At 37.2% G+C, this 17796-nt stretch overlaps 1 long non-coding RNA gene across 1 annotated transcript; it reads right to left on the bottom strand.

The window, feature by feature from the left end:
* Positions 1 to 9913: 9913 nt before the first annotated feature.
* LOC110025236 lies at positions 9914 to 11468 on the bottom strand. The gene is made up of 3 exons (XR_002294107.1): positions 11176 to 11468; positions 10809 to 11097; positions 9914 to 9952 (listed from the first exon to the last, which is right to left on the bottom strand). It is a non-coding gene; the product is annotated as an uncharacterized LOC110025236 (long non-coding RNA).
* Between the last annotated feature and the right edge of the window lie 6328 nt (positions 11469 to 17796).

Here is a 17796-nt window from a genome sequence, read left to right as displayed (position 1 = left end):
GTTCTGTCAATTGAAATCCCATAATTCAGTCAACTGAAAGCCCATAGTTCGACCGACCGAAAGCCTATAATCTGGCCGGCTAAAAACCCTTAGACAAACCGACCAAAAACCATGCCTCAGATGACTAGAGAATGAGACAGCCAAGTCAGAGACCTCTTTTTATTTTATTTTATTCATTTATTATTTCATTCATGTTTTTGTTTATGCCCAAAATGCCCTGTGAGGCCTTTATTCAAACAGAGGTAAGCAGATAATTATACACTTCATACCCCATAGTCTATAAATAGGGAGTCATTTCTACAGTAAAGAACTAATGAATTATTCAATTTAATTTAATCTCTTCTCCTCTCTCTCTCTCTCTCACACACACACACATTCTCCTACACTTTATTCCTTGGGTGTGCTTTGCAGGACAATCTCAGATTCACAACCTAAAAGGTGCGGTGATCATTAAGCATGCCAAAAATAAAAAGAAGAGTAAAACCCGAAGAACAAACCAATCTAAGAGACACAGGAAACATGGATTGCACTAGGGAATTTGTCAAACAACAAATTCAAGAATCAAGGGACCAGATGCTGAGTCAAATGATAGAGTTAACCCGGGATTCTTGGAGGAAGGGATCAGTTTTCCGGGACCTAAGTCACCGAAAAAAAGAACTTGAACCCAAAGACCATCGAGCGGCTCAAGGAGCGAAGAGAGCAGCGAACTCCCGGTACCAAGATAGTGTTGGGTTTGTGCCTGTGAGCAGATGACTTAAGGTACCCCCCCCCCCCCCCCCCAAACTAGCCAGAGAACGCATTCTCCTGGCAGGTTTCAGTCGCTGAACCCCCAGAGAAATTCAAGCCCCCTTCAATTGATTCTTACAAAGGTCTACGTCATTTGAATGGTCGGTCCACTTACTGAAAATTACTGACACACTTACCATGCTGAGGGAGTCAGCCATCGGGTGGTTCAATGGGGTTACCTGCTGAGGTAATCAGATCATTTGTTGATTTCAAAGATTGTTCGTGGCTCAATTTGCTAGTGTGTAGAAGCTGCGGAAGAGCTCACAAACCTTATAGCAGGTTAAGGACAACATGAGAGCCTCTGCTCGTACATTACTCGGGTCCAGAAGAAGATAATAGAAGTACGGGATATGAAGCCCAAAATGGCGCACACAGCCTTAACCCAAGGGTATGAGGAGAAAGATTCAGGTACAACTTCGACCTGGTGGAGCCACAGGACCCGACCAAATTGCTTGAGATGGCCAACAGGCACATCACCGCTAAGGAAAATGTCCTCAGCCTCTATCACAAACAAGAATCATCTGACAGTCTTCCACAAAAGAGAACTCAGCAAAACAGTGGGTGGAGATCTAGGGTGTGTCTCGACCATACCCAAGGCTTGGAATTAATCAAGATGGGAACACACAGTCGGACGATGTGAATTAAATTTTTTATATTCATTTTCTATAACTTATTATTAATAGATGATTGAGTTACTGATCAATTTAATTAAAATAGTATATTTAAATTTTACCTCATTGTTGGTTCACATCTATTATAAACGTTTTCTCGTCTATCGTTCATCGTTTATTCAATTAACCTAAAAGTTAGTTTAAAATCACTGAGCTAAATATGTCAGTGAATACTCATACTCATAAATCACAGTAATATAAAAGAAAAGAAAGCAATATACATGTCAGTCAAGTTTTTGATAAATCAATAAAAACATTTGATGTCATTGAAAGAACCTTATTATATTCAATAGATTATCATTATTATATTATATTTGTACAACCGTCACAGGAGTACCGTCTAAAAATTCTGTCAATTAAGACACATCAATATCAATATCATTTTTCATTTACATGCACAGGTACCTTAGTGTTCCCGCACTAGCACCATTAAGGGTTGTCTCCAACATAGTTAGTCATGCATCTATAAGTATTCTATCAAAATCATTTTTTACTAAAAATATATTTTATTTTTATTTGTGTAACACACAATATACTCATAAATCATTTAAATAATAACGTTCACACATCATTGATATAATATGAAGAAAAAGTACAATATAATTCAAAATCATGGGTTGTACAGTAATCTCAATAGACCTAATGATAGTACCAGTAAATCATTTGATCTAGAAGAAGCAAATATTAACATAGTGTACGAAAATAATTACTCACCTCGATGTTGATTAATTTGTCTTGACGTCAATTCTTCTAGAATTGAAAGCCTAGAGTAAACATAGTATAAAATTTAATTAATTTCTTACTTTAATAAACTATTAACTTTTTAGTATTTAAGTATTAAATTTATTTTATGTGATATCGCTTAATTTTTATTCAATATATATATATATATATATATCTTATTAGTATTATTATTAAATCAATTTAATAAAAAATTTTAAGACTTACCTTGGTCGCCCTAAACAACACAATCGCCCAAACCACACGATTGTCTCCTCCTTCACACGGTTGTAGCATGCGCGACTCCGTCTCCTCTCTCTTACGGTTTTGGCTCCCTCTCGCACGAATGCTCGACTTCGACGCTTTTTTTGCCCTCACACATCACAAGTGCATCTTCCTTGTTTCCTCTTTCTGTGCACGACACCGATGCTGGCTCCACTGCTTGACACCCACTCGCCTCAATTTTGATCGAAGCACGAAAAGTCTGTCTAGCATCTGTCGTCTCCCATATACTCCGTTCAACTCTTCAGGTAAGTAGGCAAAGACACTTTATAAAGCCAAAACGCCTTTTTGAATTCGGCTCTCTCACTGCCTCTCCTCCATCTTCGGTTTCCGGAGCTTCTCGATTCCTTCTCTTTGGCTCTTCGTTAGCATGACTCTGCCTCATATTCTCTTCAAAAATTTTATTCTCAAAATTTAAAAGTGGACCTCAAGTCACGTCTCATTAAGCGTGCCAACATTAACTATCCATAATATTTTCTATTGAACTCCCTTATTCTATAATTTTGGTTGTAACTCTATGTGTGAATGGATAGTAACTATTACATTGAGTTAACTTTAATTTTATTTCTATATTTTTTAAAATTTCCTATAATTATCATATTAGCTCTTTCATCTAGATTGCATTAATTAATTATAAACCTTGGCTCTGAAATTACTTTCTTCATGACCCGGAATGGGGCTTGAAATTAACTAAGATGGTAACAAACGGTCGAATGATGTAAGTTAAATTTTTTATATTTATTTTTTATATCTTGTTATTAACATATGAAAGTGTCACTAATCAATTTAATTGAAGCAGTATATTTAAAATTTACTTCGTTATTGGTTGTCTGTATCTTTTATAAATAATTTCTCGTCAATCATTCATTTTTTAATCATTTATTAGCATTCATTTTTGAAGTCACGTATTTTGAACACCTTTTTGAGTAATATGGGATCATATTGCGTCCTTACATACCTTCTCGTAGCCCAAGAAGTTCATAGAACCTTCAGCGAGCACACATGGTCATGCCCGGAAGTAATTACCATTGATAGGCATCGGTCCCTGAGATGAGGCGAGCTAAACGATCATGCTAATGTCTAAAGAATGTTTGGGACTTCTTCTGGTCTGAACGATTCTTGAAATCCCCAAACCAGCACCTAAGGAGCTATGACTTGAAGTGGCTCGGCATGACCATGCCTAAGACTGGCGTGATCACGTCTAGGTTAACCTCGGTGTAACCACGCCCAAGATTGGTGTGATCACGCCCATGCCAACTTGGGATGCGATGTGGCGTAAATACGCCTGCATCGAACGTGCTTATGACACAGAGTACCTCAGCGTGGTGGCCTCCTTCGGAGCATGCCCGCACCTGAAAGCCCTTCTTTGATGCATTTCGCATGGTTGTTCCTTGAAAAACTTTGATTAGCCACTGTTAACCAGCAGATAAGAGGATTTGCCTAAATATTAATCCTAAAATGGCAAAGAGGAGGAAACAAGCCCATTCTACTTACGAATACTTCACCAGTTCCTTGAGTCGAGAGGAGATATCCTCTTGGGCAGAATAATCGAGGGAGGGGATCTCGGGCCATTCAAGCGTGAGTTCATTCTCCAGCAGAGAGCAAAGGGAAAGCTTCTCATCCTCCTTAGAGAAAAGAGCCTAAGGGAAGAAGAGCATCATCGCAGTATTCCTCCATCCCTCTATGTCGGCCACTATCGGCCATCTTCCTTCCCACCTTCTTCTTCCTCTCCCACGACACCTCGTGGGGTCAGTTTGAGGAGGCATTCAAGAGGAACTCCTTAGGCAAGGCGAGCTTTATCATTACGTCAAAGAAGAAAGACGTATTCTTCACCCTCCCCACCACAAAGGAGAATGGACAAGCTCAGAAAACACTACTTCAACCACCGTGATGGTGAAACTTCCTCGAACTGAGCTTTCTTCATTTTTAGCAAGCCTTCTTAGGTCTGTGTTAGAGAGACTAATAGTTACTATTGTAGGCAAATCAAATCATTGGAATGTGCTCTTCCCAAGTGCCTCCAAAGTCGAGAACACCCAGTCTTAACAAATCTTCCAATACATGAACTGTTCTTTCTAATGTCCATCAATTTGTGGATGAAATGTTGTGTTGAAATGCAACTATGCACCTAAACTTTGTCAAATGTCTTTCCATAATGTGGACGTGAATCTTTCATCTCAGTTAAAAATTATAACTTTTGGAATGTCATACAATCTGTTAACTTCTTTAACATAAAATCTAGCCTAATTTTTCACTAGGGTCTGTTTGGGGCAGCTGTAGCTTACTGAATAATTTGTTGATAAACTGATTAAAAATAATCTGCTGATAAGCTAGGTGCGGTGGCTATTACAATTTTTTATTTTTTTGGAAAAGTCAAACCATTGTCAATAAGATTCCACCGCACCTAGATAGGTGCGGTGTGAAAATGTTGTTTTCTGCGTTTTGAAAACGCGTAAGCTGCCAAAACGCAGTTTACCCAAAGAGATCAGGTGTGTTTTCAAAACGCCACCGCACCAAATAAGCTACCCCAAACGGGCCCTAAATCTATCTGTCTGATTGGCAAAAGGTGAACTAGCTTTGTTAGCTGACAATAATAGCCCAAATATTGTCATGATCTTTTTTGGATCAAGGAAATCCCATAACAAAATTCATAGCAATTTCTTCTAGTTCCGTTCAGATATCGACAATGATTGTAGAAATGTGTTGGGTTTCTGATGTGCAGCCTTTACAATCTCACGTGCTTGACATTGAGATAGATATTCAGCAACAACCTTCTTCATACCTGACCACCAAAATGCCAACCTCAAATCTTTGTACATTTTTGTGCTGTCTGAATGAATTATATAGCCTAAATGATAAGCTTCATGTAGAATTGCTCATCTCGAATTAGAAATAGCAGGTACCCATAAGTGCAGCTTATATTTGATAATGTCATCTTCATCCACAGTCACATCAATCATCCTTCCTTATTGACATTATTTTAAAAAATTCTAGCCATTATTATCTTTCTGTGATGCTTTAATTTTATTAATTAACGTTGGTTGTACTACCAACACCATGCCCCCTGTTTTATAACTTCCAACTATAAGCATCAATTTCTTTAATCAACCCTGGCCTCTGAGCAAGTATCCGGCTTGCACTACCTGTGCATCTTAGCCAGGACAATACTGTATATCCAGAACATAGTCTTTGATCAGCTCAAACCATCTTCGTTACCTTAAATTAGGCTCTTTTTGTGTGAAAATGTACCTCAAACTCTGATGGTCGGTGAATACTTTGTATTTCATGCCAAACAAGTAATGTCATCAAATCTTGAGAACAAACACCACATTAGCTAACTCAAATTCATGTGTCGAGTAATTCCTTTCATGTGGCTTCAATTGTATGGATGCATAGGATATGACCTTTTATTTTGCATCAGAACGCAACCCAAGTCTCTTAATGATACGTCATTGTAAATATGGAATTCTCTTGTGCCTAATGGAAGAGCTAACACTAGTGTAGTGGTCAAATATTTCTTCAACTCTTGAAAACTGTGCTAGCATTCTACAGACCACTCAAACTAGACACATTTTCTCATCAGTTTGGATAACGACATAGTTATTTGTGAATATTTTCTTACAAACCTCCAGTAATATTCTGTCAAACCAAGAAAACTACGTACCTTAGTAATATTCTTTAAAGCAGGGCATTCCACAATGCATTCACTTTCTGAGGATCTACTAAATTTTTTTGATCAATGATAATGTGTCCCAAAAATGCAATGTTTTGCAGCCAAAATTCACAATTTAAAAATTTTGCATATAATTATTTTATCTCAACATCTCCAATATAATCCTCAGTGCTTAGCATGATACTCATCAATTTTTGAATAAATCAAAATATCATCAATGAAAATAACAACAAACTGATTCACATACACCTTGAAAATTCATTTCATCATGTCCATGAAAATTACAAGAGCATTGGTTAAACCAAAAGACATAACTATGAATTCATAATGACCATGTCTGGTCCCAAAAGTTGTCTTATTTGTATCTGTCTCCTTGACTCTAACCTGATAATATCAAAATCTAAGATTAATTTAAGAAAATATAGTAGCACCTTCTAATTGACCAAATAGATCATTAATCCTAGGCAAAGAATGTTTATTCTTGAGTGTCACCTTATCGAGCTATCTATAATCAATACATAACCGTATGGATCCATCCTTCTTTTTTACAAACAGTACTGGAGAAATCAACAATGATGTCTAGTTTGATAATAATCTCATCTATTAATTACTGTAACTGGCATTTCAATTCTTACATTTCCTTTAGAGTCATTTTGTACGAAGATTTGAATATTGCAGACGTATTTGGTTGTATATCATATCAAATTCAACTTCTCGTTTTAGTAATAGCCCTAGCAATTCTTTACAAAATACATCAAAAATTTCTAAAATCACTGGATTATTTTTCAATTCTTGTATATCTTGATTTAGCGCTTCTAATTTTTTCATAAATACCAGTTCACAACTTTGCAAGTACTTTCCAACTTTCACTACACTAATCATAGAAAATTGTGTATTTCGATCACATAAGATATAATATGGCTTTTCACCATGCGATTTAAGTTTTACTCACTTTTTATATCATTCAATTGTAGCAAAATACTTTACCAACTAATCCATCCCCAAAATGACATTAAAGGTCTACATTGATATGATAATCAATTATGTTAGCAATTTCTTATCATGCACATGAACATGCACTAGAAAGGTTTGAGTGGGAATGATAATGAGATTTGTTGGCAATTTCTCATCATGAACATAAACATGCACTAGACATTTTCTGTTGACATAAAACTCACTTTCTGAGCGCATAATTACACACAGAACAGGAGAAAAATACATAATATCAACATGTAAACTAACAACAAACTCATCAGAAATAATGAAATGTGATGCACCTAAATTGACTAGAACAGTGTCAGGTTAATATTTAATTAAGAGCGTACATGTAACCACTTCTTCAAATTCTTTAGCTTATTGAGAAAAAATTGCAATAACTCGAGTGTTTACTTGTTGCTCAGCTCTGCATTATGAAGTTTCACCATTTGTTTGCACTAAAGGCTTTCCCAAAAAATGAGTTATGTTGGGTGACATGCCTAAAAATATGTTAATTTTATATATGTGTTTTATGCTCATTTTTAATAATATTGTACTTTAATGGAAGGTACTTTGCTTGTTTTTTATTGCAGGTACAAGAGATAGAATTTTGAAAAAAAGAGAAAAAATGGAGCAAAATGGGATCAAATGGAGCAAAAAAACATAAAGTGAACCGACACCTAGGAGTCAGGCCCTGTACATGAAATAAAGAGCCTGGCGCCAAGGCATAAGGATCTGGAGCCTAGGCGTCAAGCAGTTATATTGAGCTTCTAAAAGGTTGGTGCCTAGGTGCCACAGTTAGGAACACTTAGCATTTTCTTTAAGTTTTGAAACTAAATTAGTAGAAATTAGTTACTTCTTTTTAAATATAAACTTGTGACTTTATTTCCTAGATAATTGTCTGGAGTTTAAGTAAAGTTTTACTAAGTCATAAAAAGAGTTTTCACCTTCCCTGTGTGATCAATATCGCAATTTTAAAAGAAAATTCTATAATAATTGAATGATACATGCACTTGCATTTCAATCCTAGTGAAACTTTGAAATCAATAATTAGAAAATTTAATACCTGCATCACTAGGAGTAGTCGCTATAAAAACATAAAATTATATTATCAGCACGGAAATGGGGTCAAGTTTTTGGCGCTATTGTCAAAGACTGAAATTAAAGAAGATATACACTAAGAAAGCATCAAATCACAGTATCACTGGGTCGATTGCCTTCCAAAAATTTTTTGGGTTGTCTCTGTCCTTGAATTGTTAGTGGAATGTTATCTCTATTCCTTTGTCGTGAACAATTCATTTGAATATGTCTTGATTGTCCACATTTATAATATTTTCCATAAACAATTAAACACTACCAAAAGTATCTTTTTCCACACTTTTCTCAAATTGGATTTCCTACCTGAGGTTGTATGTGCTTACATTTTGTTTTAATTTTCTTTCCTTGGAATCATTCTTTCTTGTCAAACTCCTTTCGCTTGCTTGTCTGAGGTTGCCACTACTAACTAGAAAAATATAGCTCATTTTCGATACTTTTAGCTCTTTCAATGAGTACTGAGAAATCGTTGATTTTAAATGTCAGTAAATCCAACCTCAACTATTCTCTGAGACTGCATAGAAATATGTGACACTTTTCCTTTTGATCACTAACATAACGGGGTGTATATCTTGAAAGAGAAGTGAATTCTGCCTCATATTGCATAACTATCTTACACCCATGAGTTAGATTGAAGAATTTATCTTGTAGTGCTAATCTGGCGGAAGGCAGAATAAACCAATCTTTGAAGACCCTGACAAAGTCATCCCACTAAACTTGTGGAAGAGGTTTTAGCTGAAATTATTCTCTATGTTATGTTTGCCACCACCTTATTGTTTCATCTTCTATCATGAATGTAGCTAATACAACTCTCCTATTTTTTGTAAAAATCATGCCATCCAGAATTTTTTTGATTTTCAGAAGCCAATCTTCAGCAACTATAGGATCACTGGCACTTTTGAATGCAGGTGGCTTGAAAGACTGAAAGATTTTCAAGTGTCGATCTACTTCTACGCCGGTTACAAATCTGGATCCTATAATTGTGGACGATCTTTCAGTAGCAGTCATTTTGACAACCACTTGTGATATCAGTTACAAAATGCCCAACACTTGGTAGCTCTGGTTTCCTCGTTGTTCTTATTTTAATTTACATTTTTGTTCGAAATATTTTCAGATCTTACTTCATGCTTTGCACTTGGACTACGAGACTAGCCCTCAGTACTTTTTGATTCATATCCAAGCATGTCATATGTATTGGCACAATTTATTATTCACATGCAATTTATCATATAATAATCATATTGTGCATGCATGATACCTTATGTCGTATGGGTTACCCACCCCACAAATTCATCAACCTATAGTTTTTTTATAAATCAATTCATATTTGATCTCATTATTATCTCTTCTAAACCAAATACGCTTTCATCATTCTCTTCATCCAATAATCGTGCTCTGATATTACTTTCTGTTACACCCCAATTTTCCCCCCTTTAAGAGTTGGCTGAGGTGCGACAGAGACGGATACAGATAATTTGACAAGACTAAATTCTCCTAACTTACAAAATCAGGACTAAAATGGGTAATGAACTAGTCTTACTAACTCGCCTCAGTATTCGTGATACATTACATTTCATAATTCATTTCTATATATACTCGGAAGCATTAAAATCATATCATATTATAAATAACAGCTAAATCCAATATAGTAAAAGAACATGCCCAAAATATATGTACAGGATCCCAAAACGATGGCATAAAAGTTATACAAAGATGACTCGCCTCGGTGCTCGTTCCCCTAATTGAAAGGCAACTGCGAAGAATGAGCAAGAACGAGATTAGAGAAATAATCAAAACTAACATAAGATTTTATACATGAAAAAGAAACAACGTGCATGCTTATATGAAACTATATATTTCTGCACAAGTCATAACATACTAGCATAGTAGAAAACATGAATAGAGAACACAATTTATGAAAATGAATACAGCAGTGTAAACTTGTGTCATAAGCATGAAATCATATGTATAATCAAATACAAGTTCATAGGCATGTTCAGGAGTTGTCCAACATATGTAATCATAAAATATCATTGTATAGATACCATTTCAAAATAATGTCACTTGTAAATATATAAGGCTAAACTATTTACATTTCCTTTCATCATGGGTTGTCACCCTGCCCCAAAGAACATATAAACTATCAATAAAGATTGGGCTTCCCCTCAATATAGTAGTTATTAATAGCACCCCTGATACTCATGGTTCACTAACATTCTGTCACCACCTAATCGCAAAAGTTTTCAAGGTTTTGTCTCTATATAAATATCAAGAGTCGACAATACTGCATCCCTGCATGGTGTACTTGCAAGCACTCATGTCATAGTCTACACATAACATCACTCATGATATTTCTTAAAATATATTACTTGTAGCATACATTTATAGACATTTCATATACATGTATGAATCATAAATGAATACATTCAGTGTAACATAGCATAGCTAGCATCACATGTATAATAAAATAAGGCAAGTTGCATTCATACATTTCCAAGCACGTATTCATCTACATTATGTAGGAATTTTTAAATACATATAATTTAAAAGAGTAATCATATGAAAATCTATAAAATATTTTTTTCTTCAATGATAAAAAATTATTTCACCTGACTTGACGGAGCATCCCTACGATAAGTTCCTACATGATCTTCTCAAGCCCACCACCTTTGTATACACAACCCGGGAAACATAGGCATCGAAGAAATTCATGAAATTTGGGCTCATGAAATGAATTAACTGAAAATAACTTATTTGTCCAAAACATATCTAAAATAGCTTTTCTGAAATCACCTATTTTCTCCACAACAATTCCTGACACCTTAATTTTCACTTCCTCCAAAATATCATGCTAAAACCTCGACACATCCGATACAATTTCGGTGCCTCTGAAAGCCCCTGGAAATGAAAAATGGAAAATGAAAGTAGAAGGAAGGAAGTGAAGGTCTAGAAATAACGGTGAAGAGGTATTCATACCCAAAGATTTCACCCCGGAATCCTAAACCACATCCTGCGACTTCCCTCTATGTTATTCGACCCGCCTGCTCGCCCTTGCACTGTAGAGAGAGGAACCAAGAGAGAGGAGAAGGGAAGGAATTTCGAAGCTTTGGAGACCTAAAATGCAGCCTGTGACATCCCTGATGCCGCTCGACTCGCCTGCTATAGCGCAGGACTACGATTCTTCTCGTAGGAGGATTTCGAAGCACTGGAAACAATTCCATCGAAATCAACGGTAATATTTGCGAAGGAAGATCGGTTGTGAACGAGCGCATTTTCTTTCCGGACTGAGTGCCGTTATTTTCAAAGTTATTTCTAATTGTTTGAAAATAATTTAAAAATAACTTAAAAATAAAGACTGCGGGTTATTTTTGGATTATTTCGAAATTTTTGAAAATAATTCGGAAATAACCTGAAAATAACCTCCGCGGCACGTAGAACTACGTCAGGGGTCCGCACAAAAAAATTAGGAGTTGTGAACAGTGCTGATGCGCGCGATAACGAAAGGAGCAGGATTAATTAAGGTGTAATTAAATTAATTAAACTTATTATTTTAATATTCTAAATCTCCCGAACCGTTAACATTTAACTTAGATCAATTTAATGGATAAAATTTTACAAAATTACTTCGTCCAAATTTTGAGGGGTGTGAAATTTTAAATTTTTTCGTATTTTATATATTTTTTAAAATTTAAGCGTAATAAATACTCGATCTTCTACACTAGCAGAGTTCTTCAGGATGTCATACTCTAAAATTTGATTGTGAAAAAACTAATTTTTGCTTTACTTATATCAGCTCGGAGGCTCAGATCATACTTCCAAAAGCATCATATCCACGTAGTCACTGACATTTTGTTTAAATCTATCCTCACTATACTAGAGCACTTTGGTTGACTTCTTAAGTGACCTATGAAGTTGAGTGAATTTGACATCACTTACATCCCTAGAATATCCTTGAAAGCACAAGCAGTAGTGAATTTCCAAACAGACTTCCCAGAACTGTGCTTGCCAAGTGAAGGATCAGTGTCGACCAAATGACATGGACCTTGTACATCAACGGAGATTCCAATCATGCGGGGGCAGGAATAAGACTGACTTTGAATAGTTAAACTAGAGTGCATGTCAATCATCCGGTGAACATTGAGTTTAAGGTCACCAATAACCAAGTGGAGTACAAAGCCTTGATTATCGAGTTGTGCATATCCTATGATAGGTGTGTTCAGCACCTGTACATAAACTCAGACTCCCAACTAGAGGTGAATTAGGTAAAGGGAGAATTTGAAGCCAAAAGTGAATGATGGTGAAGTATCTCAGCGAGGCCATGGTCAAGGCCAAAATTTGGAGGTTTGTTGATTTCAAAATAGAGCACATCACCAGGAAGGACAATCAAGTGGTTGACCCCCTCTCCAAGTGTATCCTCCTGCAGGAGGGGACACCTTAGAAGTTATGGAGAAACCATTGAAGAACCCGAAGTAATAGAGGTGGAGACCGAAGGAATGAGAAGCTGGATAGATCTTTTTGGAGACTGGCAAAAAGTGGAAGAAATCACTGATCCAAAAGGTTCAAATGCAAGGCCACCGAATACCTACTAAATGAAGCAAAACTCTTTTGGAAGTCAACCACCTCTCTTTATCTAAGATGCATTGGTGAGGGTGAATAGAAAGATCTCCTACTATAGATACATTTAAGAGAATATGAAAGTCATTCTGGAGTAATGAATTCGCACACAGGATCCAAGACAATGATACTCTTGACCAACACTTCGAAACGATGCAGAAGAATTCTCAAAGAGGTAAGAGCAGTGTCAAAATTATGCACCATTGTAATATCGTCCAACCTAAGGGTTGCAGGCATTTCTTCATCTGAGGAATCAATATCTTTAGACCATTCCCACCATCAAAAAGCCAACGTAAGCTTTTTCTAGTCGCAGTGGATTTTTTCACTAAGTGGATCGAAAGTAAAGTCACTCGCCCACATAATATTGGAAGTTATTTAGAACTTCATCTTGACATACCTCATTTACAGGTATGGACTGCCACTCATCCTCATCACAGACAATAGAACTCAATTCGTGGACAAATGAGTGAAAGAATTTTGCCAGAGCCAAGGCATCAACCTAAAATTTGAGTCAGTACATCACCCTCAGACCAATGGACAAGGCAAAGTTGCTAACAAAATAATTTTGAACTTGTTGAGAAAGAAATTCAAATGAGATAACAGGAAATGGGTCGAGCTCCTACTGCCCATCCTCTAAGAAACCCAAACATTGTCTACCACTACATGAAAAATGTAATTTATGTTATCACACTAGATGGAGGATATATTACCAGTAAAGTACAATCACTACAGTAAGTGAATGATTACTGCTTCAGCTTCTGATGACTTGACAGAGTGACAGTAGGCAAATTATGAGGGGGCAACACTCGCATTAGATTTGGTGAAGGATATCCATATCAACTCTGCTCTTTGTTAGGAGAGAAAGTGATGAGATGCACCGTGTGCTATTACAACAAGCATGTCCAAGAAAAAATCTTTGTACCCAGAGATCTTGTGTTGAAGAAGGTTAACCAGGCCACACGCGGGCAGTCAGTAAGCAAGGTAAACCAGACATAGGTCGACCATTTTTCGTTAAACAAAAACACCGGATGAGAAGTCCCACAAACATGGATCGATGAAGGCCTCAAGCACTTATTTCCTTTAAATTTTTTTTATATTTTTTTATGAAATTTTAATGGAAAAGGCTGTTTCATCCCATTTATTAATGGTTTTGTACATTAAGAATGTTAAAATATTATATGTTGACTAATTAAATATGTAATCACAAGTCAAACTGACACTCAGGTAACTCTAGAAGCTTATGAACTCAAGCATCTAGTCAATACTCGAGAAACTTAACTTCGAAAAAATGGATAACGACGATAAAAATATCCGATCTGAGTTATCCAAAAAAGAGGTTTGCAGTACTCACACTCCTCAACCTATTCCCAAATTCGAACCGAAAAAAGTTCCAGAAGCAGTTTGCTACCCAATAACAATAAGCTTCAAATAGTGTACGAAGCAAATGACTCTAGAAGGAACTCGCGACGGCAACCCCCGTAGGGGCATCAGTCCAATCGAGCAAACGAAACAGGAAATCTCCAAACTGATCTCTAAACAAGGGTCAGATGAAAGTTTTGGAGGTGGCTTCTTACCCAAAAGTGACAAGCTCCGCGAAACGCAATGCACAAATTACCCTAAAATCGAGCCCAAATGGTATTCCAACTAAGGCCCTGATACTCACACAAGTAAACAAGATTCAAATGGTATAAAATGTGAGCCAAACACCCTCACCTCTAACCGATGATGTAAGCCATCAGATCGATCAAAAATACGGGATAACCCATAAAAATGCATAACACCCAACCGACATCCAAACAATTAAAGGTCGACCCTCAATGCTCTAGCATTATAAAACATACGCCCCTCAACTCGAATCAAATAGGGCTCATAGCGGTTCTCTACCATATAGCAACAAACTCTGTGAATTATACCGTGTCAATGGCCCACTCCAAATTTAAACTGTGACAAGTTAGACCAAACAAATGAGCAAAGGATAATGTAAGAATCAGGTTGGGGAACTAACAAACATAGTCGAGAACTGGCTACATAAAATCAGGGGTGACCGAACAACACATACACCACCATCAATAAATAGTAAAATAAATATGAGGTAAGAGCATAGCAAAAAAATCAACCAAACACCATATCAAATATCATTCATGTAATCAATTGATTACTAAATTATGTCATTAAAACTATGGGTATACATAAAAAAAAGAATTTTTTCTAATTGTAATAGATATGGCGACTGTATCAGACGTTAGACGAACTTTGTCCACGGCCTGATCATCTAGAGACTCACTACCTCCGGTGCTGACTGGGAAGAGAGAAGCTTGGCAAAATCTGTCATATTATATTACTTTAGGCCCATCAATCCAGCCTTCATGAACAAATCGACTGCCGGCTTAAATACCTAGCTAGAGATGTTTGGTCTGGCTCGAGGTAAATACTATAATGTTCTTCATGGTAGCAATCTTCTCCATCAAATCTGCATTTTTGTCCGATGTGATGGATAACCACTCTAATGCGCCCTCTAAATCACCATATGCCTCAGCCAGCGAAGCCTCTCCTTCGTCCACCCATTCTTCAGCCTCGGCTAAGCGAGCCTCCAGTTTAGTAACCTATTCTTTGGTAGCAAACGCCCGAGCCACGCAACCCTGGCTCGCCTCGCTACCTTAGTCTTTGATTTTCTAGCCCCTAGATACCGGGTTGTTAGGTTTTGGGACGCAACTAGGCACAATAGCTAGAATCGATCAACTAGGCGAGAGACCACCGATGGGTTGTACTCATCCAAGTGCTTCTTCCTAAGTTCTTCGACCATAGGACATCTGTGATGGTAGTGATGTGTATGTCCAAACTTGGGCCGATGAGTACCAATCTAACATCATCAATAAGGGCAGACTGAAAGTCTCTGGTAACAAATTCTTTCAGCTACTCCTACATAAGGCTCCAATCGCCCACCTTATACTTCTTTTCAGGAGGCATGAGATGATCCTCCTTAGGCTCTTGCAGTGAAGCATTTTGTCTCTATCATCAAGCTTCCTCAACAGTCATTGCAAACATTAGTGTTGGCGGATTTGGGAGTTCAAGGTGATGCCCAACGAGCCTCCCCCCTGACGACATAGATGATGAACTTGGAGGCTCCTGGCGAGGACTAGTAGGCAAACGGTCAGCATGCCCCATTAGAAGCTCCTCAGTTTCTGATTGTAAGCAATTAGGAGCTCGAGACTCTTCCTTTCCATGGACCCACATAACTAAGTTCATTATAACAGGCTTTCGCTCAATCAACACTAAACCACAAGTGGATATGTTTTGAATTACGCCAGTAGTTTCATATACAGAGTGAAGTAAATTCGAACTAAGGAACCCAGCCATAGACGAAATAATAGCCCCATGTTCCTTCCTCTCAGCCGCAGAGTGATTGGCTCTTTCCTTGATCGATATGCTTCCTAAAGCGACCTCTTTTCACCACCTGGGAAAACCTATCCATCCATCGTTTTTCCTTTGCGGTATCAGATGTTGCCTACAACTCTGGAGTCATCTATCCAAACTCCCTGGATTCAAAACTTTGTTAATGAATGTCTCATTTATATATTGCACAACTGATAAAATATTTCTTTCAACACTCGAGGTCAGGCTTCAGTTCTGAATGGAGAATGATTTCTTCTTCTTGTACACTCCATCAGACTACCGGCTTAGCACCCCAAACTCCTTAGATGACCTAATGTAAAATTGTTGTTTCCAATCCTTCATTTTATTCTCGAGGCCAACCAAGTGGAACTTCTTGGTCAACCCAAAAACCAAATAACCATCGAGCTCCATCCAGAAGGAAAAGAACGATAGGTTTTCTGTGACATGCAAGGTACTTGCATCTATGGCCCTCTATTTTCCTAACCACACTTTTGCTTACCCCATTCGGGGGCAATGGGGTACCACCAAACCTTTTAGCTTGTTTTTAGTGTGGTGCCCCTTTGATTGGCTTAAAGAAAATGTGAACGGGGCACTTCTACCTTGGTGGTTGGCTAGTTTTGGGGCTATCTTCCAAGATGAAATGGGCAAAATTATGGTGATAGTTGATTGCAAGATATTGCACTGGGATACTTATGGGTTGAAATGGAAGCTATTTTATACATTGTCAGCATTATTGAGACATGGATGATGGAAACTAACGACATTGTGGTGGAAGGAGACAAATTCAATGTGTTATATTTCCTTTGACAATCCATGCAAGAAACTTTTTAGTGCCACCATAACAAGCTTAGTTCAAATTTGGCATTTCTTACCAGATTCTAAGAGGAGCTCTTCTCTCATACATTTAGGTCTAACAATAAGGTTGTTCATTTTTTAACATGATTTACTTTACATGATAGTTTTGTTGTTAAATGCTTACATGTTAGTCATCTCTTATCTTTTTTTTGTTGAAAGGGATAAGAATTTTTTTGGGGCTACTATCTAGTAGTTTCTTTCTTTTGCTTTTTTTGTTATGGCTTTTTAGCCCTCTTTTGTAATACTTTTACCTTCTATTAATGCAAAATGCACACCCTTCACAAAAAAAAATTGTAGGAAATTAACTCCTGCAACCACAGATCTTTCATCCGTCGGCAGTAGACCACATATGTCATGATGGTCGCGAAGAAGTTGGGTTCTTAAATCACATATGTTATTTGGATCACCCCAGTGTGGTTCAAGACCTACCACAACTCTATACACAAAGGTTGTCACGACCCTAGGAGGAACAGATCCTTGTAGAAAATCAACTCATCATCGTACATGTTAGTCACCCAAACGTCATAACCGACCATCCTTACATTGTTATCATCGAATACGTGCACATCATGAATCTTCGCGACATCAATCAGACCAATGGTTGAAAGTTCCATCGCTGCAAACAAGTTGAAGTACTCCAGAGAATACTTTTTCGTCATACCCTAGAGCCAACCTTGATCCGCAGAGGAGCAGAAAGGGAATACAAGTCGAAGGATGGGGAAAGAGTCAAGTGCA

Source organism: Phalaenopsis equestris, unplaced genomic scaffold (genome assembly GCF_001263595.1).
Source record: "Phalaenopsis equestris unplaced genomic scaffold, ASM126359v1 Scaffold000295, whole genome shotgun sequence".
Lineage (NCBI taxonomy): Eukaryota > Viridiplantae > Streptophyta > Magnoliopsida > Asparagales > Orchidaceae > Phalaenopsis > Phalaenopsis equestris.
This window is presented reverse-complemented; position numbering and strand designations above follow the sequence as displayed.